We start from the raw sequence: 7,356 nt of genomic DNA on the forward strand, positions 1-7,356 counted from the left end.
GCTGTTTGATGAGGCTCTGCAGTGGACTCATCAGATAATGCGTTAAAATGTTTCAAAATAAAGGACAGTAAACATGAAGAGACAAGCAAAAATTAATGAGAATCCATGCCTATCCCAGCTAGGATAGTAGTTACTATCAAGTAGTTACTTTGATTTTAAGTGTGGGCATCCAAAACCTGATTCCTTCTGAAAATGCACTTAAATTTCTTTGTAAAAAATGGCATCAAAAGTTGCAACATCCCAAAAAGATGATTGTGTAGTCCTGCATGGCATGCTCCCCCCACCACCCCCCCCCCCCGCGCCCCCCCCCCCCCCCCCCCCCCGCCCAGGGGCTTATATTGAAACAAGTCATGACCTTAAAAAAGATATCCCCAAGATCTTAAAAAAACAAGTAAACAACCAAGCTTTGTCCTGTTATTCCACCAACTAAAATCCTTCAACAGTTCCTTGTTGCCTGCTGGATAAAGTCCAAGCTCCTTCTCCCTTCAGGTCAGGCCCTTTGCTGCCCGCCCCTGCTCACCAGTCTGACCCTGTGATATATTCCATGACCTAGAACATGGGTCGCTCTGCCTTCCTAGACGGATGTCTACTCCTTTGAGAATGACACTCCTGCTTCCTCCTTCCCTCTCCCCTTACTCTTTTTTTCATTATTCACCTTAGACGTTTTTCAGGAAGTCCTTGACTTCCAGTGCGGTTTTGCACCTTTTCCCACTGCCCTGAAGCCTTTATCACAGCATCACTATTTGTTTTTTTTTATAATAAATTTTATTTTTATATTCCCCATACAATTGCAACCCCCTTATTTTGACCCCAATCCCTCCCCTCCAAGACTGCAAGTCCCATGTGGGAGCAAGGACTGTGTTTTAGCTCATTGTATGCCAGTATCCGGTTTGAAAATGTTCGTTGAATGGATAAACCACTAGATGCTACGCAGGAGAGGAACGCTGGGTCAGTGCTTCTTGAGGCTCTCCAGAGTAAAAAGGAGGTGGAGAGCCTATGGCAAAAGGCAAGTACAAATCTGGTGAATCAGAGTTCCCATCCTAGCGTGGCAAGTTATAGCACAATCAGCAAAATAAAAACTCAGACTCGTCACCATGCTGTGATTAAAGGCTTGCTGGACAAATGAGTATCCAGAATATGCTGGAGAATACCATGTTAGGGGGGAATGGTGTGATCAGCTGGCATAGACCTTGGGAGTCTCTTCTGTTCCTGCATCTGAGCAGGGCTGGAGGAGACCAGCACAGAGGATGGGCGTCTCGGAGACCTCCCCAAACACAAACCTCTGAGAAGAATTGCACAGAGGAGGGTTTGATGTCCATTTTGTTTCCCTTTGTACTGAAGCACAGAGGTACTACACATAGTTTGAGTGGCCCCTGTGGTGGGAAACAAGTTATATAGGTCTAGAAACCAAAATGAGGTTAGCACTGACGCTATCCAACTCCTAAAGAAATGAATGAGCATGGAAAACTTCTGAAGACAATTCAAAGCATGGGGCTTTAGGGGGCACTATAGCCCCCATTTGGGGGGTACTATAAGGAAAGGGCACTCTTGTCATAGCCCTGGCATAATTCTCAGGGTGCATATGTTGACAAACTCTCCAAAATATTTGAGAGTTTCTTGGAGATTCCAGCATCTATAACTCAAGGATGGTGCTGAGAAGATGAAAGCATCACAGGAACGGTGGGGCTGGGTTGGATATGTCCTTCACTGAGTTCTTGCCATTCTATAGTCTCTATCAGGCCAATGCACTGCTCTTAGTTCAATCAGGAGCAGTGTAAGAAAAACAAAAACAGAAAGCATTTGGGTTGGTGGCTCATTAAGACAGCCTACGGCAACCCCGAGCTCATCTAGACTCCTGAGGGAAAGAGAAGAAATGCAGAAATATTATACCCGAGGGGCTGACTCCAAAGCTGCTGATTTGCCAGGTTCCCCTGGGAATCTGACTCAACCTCCCACTTGAAATCCTCCATTCGTTTCCTTGAATCCGCTCCCTCTCAGTTCACTTCCAGACCCTCTGGCTGCTTATCACCTGAGCTCATTATGGGGTCTTCTTATTCTGCCCGGTGTCCAGCCTCCCTACATCTTTGCTGTCCTTTTCCTTTTTTTCTCTTTTCTCTCTGTGCTTGGCTGAGGGCAATCTCACACACAGCATGACTGCAGCTACCATCTGTATGTTGATGACTCCCAGATATTCTTTCCGGTCTAGGTCTCTGTTCTGAATCGTTGGCTACCAGAGCCTTCTGCTTCAAATTTAGCCTCTCCTTTATTTCCTCTCACACACAGACTGCTGTCTCTGAAGCCCCTTGTCCTCTGTAAAGCCAGTGAAAGACACTTCCATGCACTCAGCTGTCCAAAGGAGCTGGCTGCAGTTTACCCCCAAATCCTTCACCCTCCTTTGCCTTCTCCTTGATTAAGTATCAGCCTCTTAAATCCACCCCTTTTTTCTCAAGCTTGCTCCTTCTATCCCCTGACCTGGCAAAAGCCTGCTGCCTTTCTGGTTCCTGATGTCCAGTATCACCCTCTCTGCTCTACATTGCTACTTGGTGAATTTTCCAAGGCAAAATTTAATTCACTAAGTGCTTTTCTAACTTTTGTGCGATGTTTGCCTGCTTGAAATCCCTCTCGCAGTTCCCCATTCCTTGCACATTGGACTCCCACAACTGTAATTGCCTACTCGTTTCCATTTTTTATTTCCTGGAGCACTCTGGGCACTGCTACTGTTCATGTACTGCCCTTAACCGTATTTCAATGCTATGTCAGCCTATCATGAACTGGAATGTGAACAGACATGATATTATTTTGGAATAATATCAACTTTGTTCTTGAGAGCCGACAACTCGATCTTTCCCATTTTGGAATAGTCAACCTAATCCAGGGATTTTTTTTTCCAGCTACACTCAAATGTAATTTTCCCAGTCACTGTCAAATTCAAGCCTTATCCTCATGGGGTAAATGCTGTTTCCCAGGATTTTTTCTTTCTCCACTTTCACCTGTCTTTCTTTTTAGAGATGGCTTCAAGTGCCTGGAAGACGGGGGAGGTGCCTGTGTCCCTATGGACATGGCTCTCTGTCCCTGAAGCAGCTGCTGAGTGTGGCTCAGTGGCCTGAGTACCAGGTTTGTGCTCTCCTGCCCCCAGCTGATACAAGAGTTCTCACCATTTCCCTCTGCAATATACTCTTCCAGATCTCAAATTCCCCCTCCCCCTTCTAGGTTGCTCTTCTGTCTCAGGATTCCAAAATCTCCTTGAGGATCCAGGAGCACTAGTCCACTTCCTCTGCACTCTCCAGGAAGCAGTAGGCTTGGGTGCTTCCTCAGCTTGCCCTTAGCTGTGGCTCACATCCCTTCTCCTACTGCGGTGAGTCATCATGCCTCAGCACATTTTACTTCTTTTATATAGACTTACAAATCTTTCATTGGAAGAGATGATTTCAGCAGTGAGAAGCCAGGCTTAATGGCTTACACACTATTTTGATTGCTTTCAGGATGCGTGTGGATCTCAAGCCACACCGTTCAGAAATATAGCTTTCAATTTTAATTTCTCCTTGAAGCTGCCTGTCTGATAGGGCGATGGGAAAAATCATCTTAGTCACATCTGGAGTTCCACCCTTTTGGCTCTGGTTTATGGCTAAGTTCTCAGGGCTTTAAAAAAGGGTCAGAGAGGCAGCTGTTCTGGATCACCCATCTGCAGTGTCCATTGTGGTATCCACTGTTGCATTGGGCCCACAGTTTTTGCTGCAGGCTGCCCCTGGTCCCTGCTTCTTGTCCCCTTTCACTCCATCAAGATACCATGAATCAGCCTCAAAAGGGCCAGCTTCTGACTTTCCATTAGCCTGAGCTTCACGGAAGCTTTTGGAAGCCATCTAGACAATCTCATATTTCTAGATACTTGCTTTATCCATGTTGAAGCTCAGTCACTTCTCTAGGCATTTCCCCAGGAGATAGGGCACAGATTCTCTCTTCTTATCATCCCTGGAGACTTCTGGGGCTTGACCCAGAGAGTAGTGTCTCTTCCAGAGACCCACACACGGACCCCACCATTTCTCTGCCTCTCCCTTCCATCCCAGCAAGAGGAGTCGTCTTCTATCAATAAGGGGGCGAGAGAGAGCAGGGAGTCTTGCTCTCATCCACTAGGTTCTCTCCCAAACCTTTTATGTAAAAAACCTCTCCATTCCCATAAAAGTCTAGGCTTTTGAGACTCAAAAGGCAGAAAGACACTTTTTTCCCTCCTGCTTTTTGTGGTCATGATTTTTTCCCAGTAAGTCCTTTGGGTCAATCTCAGTCCCACTGCCTGCCTGAGATGGGCAAAAGTTCAACACTGCAGACTGGACGCCAGAGTGGAGCAGGGTGTCCAAGGCCCTGGTTGGCCCTTTGCTGTTTCTGAAAGTTTGCACTGATATGTTCAGCTAGGGTGGGCTTAAAAAGTGGAGGTAAAATGCCATCATAGGAAGAATGTGTTTTCTACTCTTGACCTTTAATATTGAAGTGGCATTATTGAACCTGGACTATGAAGCCTGACTAGCAGCAAAGGAAACTATTTCAGGATTCTATCAAAAAGCTGGGTTTATTTTATCTCTTTTTCTATTTAACATTGAAAAACCTCTGGCACTGTATGGAAAGGAACATAATGGAAAATGAGATCAAGCAGCTTCCAGAGACCAGGTTTTTCTTTTTAGCTTGATGTTGCTCTGTTCCTCTGGGAGAGACAACAAGGGAAAGCGTGCTTCTGTCAGATGGCAAAAGGGGAAATAGTTGTAACAGCACACGGTCCATGGGAGCCCATGCCTGGTTCTCTCACGATATCCCTGCAATTGCTTATGGGATAGAAGCAGTGCTACAAACCACTGAAAGCAAAAACAGCACAGATTAAGAACTACTGGCAGGAGCATACTTGTCTTTCTAGAGAAGCAGACTGAGATCTCTGGAAAGGGGGGTGGCGTTTCCTCCACGGCACTCGACACTCCTACTTCTCCTTCTACTGCTCCTGGTTTCCTGCTGCTGCCACTAGCTAACATTTACTGAGTGCTCACTCTATGCCAGCCACTTTCCAAGTGCCTCACATAAATTAACCTACTTAATCTTCTATGAGGTAGATAGACACTATTATCAGGTGCATTTTCAAATGAGGAAAATGAGGTGCAGAGATGATGCAGCAGTGGGTAGAGCTGGGACAGGAGCCCTGGTCTACATGCCAACAACATGGACTGAGCCTCTCATTTATTTTCAGCACCGTAGTCTCCAAGGAGCTCTCCTGTCATGCAGTCCAGGAGGAAGCCATCAGTTTGGACCTGGGGGAGTCTATTCAGACTTCTGCAGCAAAATATTTCTAAGGGCGGCAGGAGAGAATGAATTTGCAACATTCCTTTATCCCTGGTACCAACCCCACTGTTCCAAATCTTCTCTAAGTCAGTTCAAAACTATCCCAAAGTATTGACTGTTTCTGAAATCTCATGCTATGTCTTAAAACATAAGCAATTTTACACTTTACAACGTTGTGTTTCTGAGTTTATTTTTGTACTTCCACTATCTTGATAAATGGCACTAATGGGTTCATGTTGAAGCTTGGGTTCCGGTCCATTCAAACCAGGTCTCCTTCTTTGAGGGGTAAAGAAGCAGCCTGGGCAAAAGAGGGTAGACAGCAGAGAGAATAGCTACAACCTCCAGTGACAGATGAAGGTCTCTTAGCTTCCAGGGTTTCAACATGGGCTTCAATGAAGCAGATACAATGGCACATGAATATTGTGCTCCTCACTTCGGGCCTCGTAAACTGGGAGCACTTGTCAGGACTCTCCCTCCCACCCCCTGCACAAGGCAAGTACCATCACTCTCAGTGTTATGCCAGATAAAGTGTGAGGAGCCATCTGAGCACACTTGAGCATGAACATTGCCCTAACTTATAACCCTCAGCCTCTCCAGGCTAAGACTGCCTAAAAAGCTCTCCTGATGTTAGAGCCGTGAACTTGAACAAGGCTCAGACATCCTGGAGTCTCTTAGAATCAGGCTCTAGGAACAATTCTGCAATGTTAACAATATTTGATTGAGGAAATGCACACATTTTATCTAAGGAAATGCACACATTTTATCTAGTGGCCAGTGTATTCACCAATTCTGTGCCATTTATGTCCAGACCTAAACACCATTCTTTTGGGGGAAGCATGGGATGGCATTATAGTACCAGGGTTATGAGCATAGGGCTTTTCGGGGACCAAATAGGACACTGGAGTAACAATTTCCATAGGACCTGTGGGCTTGACCCAAGCACAGAGCCAATGACAATTTCCTACATTCCCAGACATCCCCTCACCAGACACACAGCTGGACTGGCCTTGTCGGTGCAGCAGGAGCGAGTGATTGGAGAAATGGTTCAACTATCCTTGGCCCCCATGTGCTGAGCCACATTTCTATGTTGGGAAAAGCTGCATCCTTCCAACCATGACCGTTCAGGTTCTCCAGAACCCAGAGGGCTATCTAAGTGACTGTTCCTAGGGCCAGAGGGACTACTATAAGGAACCAGAAGGGTGGGTGGGTGCCATCACTTAGAGCCAGAGGCCAAACAGGAACCACATAGGGAGTCAATCGAGGTTGTGTCTATTGATACAAACTTTTACAAAAATAAAACCACTAGAAGTATTTTCAACTCTTCTAGCCAGAATGCACTTTGGGTGTTTTCCTTTATACAACCCATCAGAAACAATCGTGTCAAAACACATGCTTTCAAAGCAATTGAAGTCACCACATTTAATTATGCATAGTCTTTAATGTACTCTATCAGGACCCCATCCTCTTATTACAATCTCACAGAGTGATGTTTCTCTAAACCCATCTCCAGGGATAGTGGACACTCCAGCACAGCAGGCTGGCATTGAAAGGCCTGTCATTGTGTCATGCAGGACACCAGGCACTGGGTGGTCCTGTTGAGGGCCTTATGTTCAAACCTGACCCTGCTTCTCAAAGGGTGTGTGATTTCGGGTAAACCCCGTCATCTTGCTAAGGCAGTTTCTTCTTTGATAGAACAGGCACAGTGATATCTAGCCTATGGATTCTTTTTATCAATGTTGCTTAATGCAAATTTTGTACAGAGAAACAGGGAAAAATCAATATTGTTTCCTCCGCCCCCCCTTATTTTTACTGCCCAAAGTCCCACAGTTACTAGGATGCAAGGAAAGAGCTTTTATGTTCTTATGCTTTGTTTTTCTTTTAACATTACAAAATAAAAGAACATACAGAAAAAAGTATAAATCCATGTGATTTCACACATATCTGTAACCACTGTCGAGGTCAAGGAGTGGATACTAATGATATCCTGAGAACCTTTTGAGGGTCTCATCCCCACCTTCCTCTTTACTTCCCTCTCTTCTC

The sequence above is a fragment of the Talpa occidentalis genome, unplaced genomic scaffold (genome assembly GCF_014898055.3).
Source record: "Talpa occidentalis isolate TD23 unplaced genomic scaffold, MPIMG_talOcc4v2.1 talOcc4.5, whole genome shotgun sequence".
Taxonomy (NCBI): domain Eukaryota; kingdom Metazoa; phylum Chordata; class Mammalia; order Eulipotyphla; family Talpidae; genus Talpa; species Talpa occidentalis.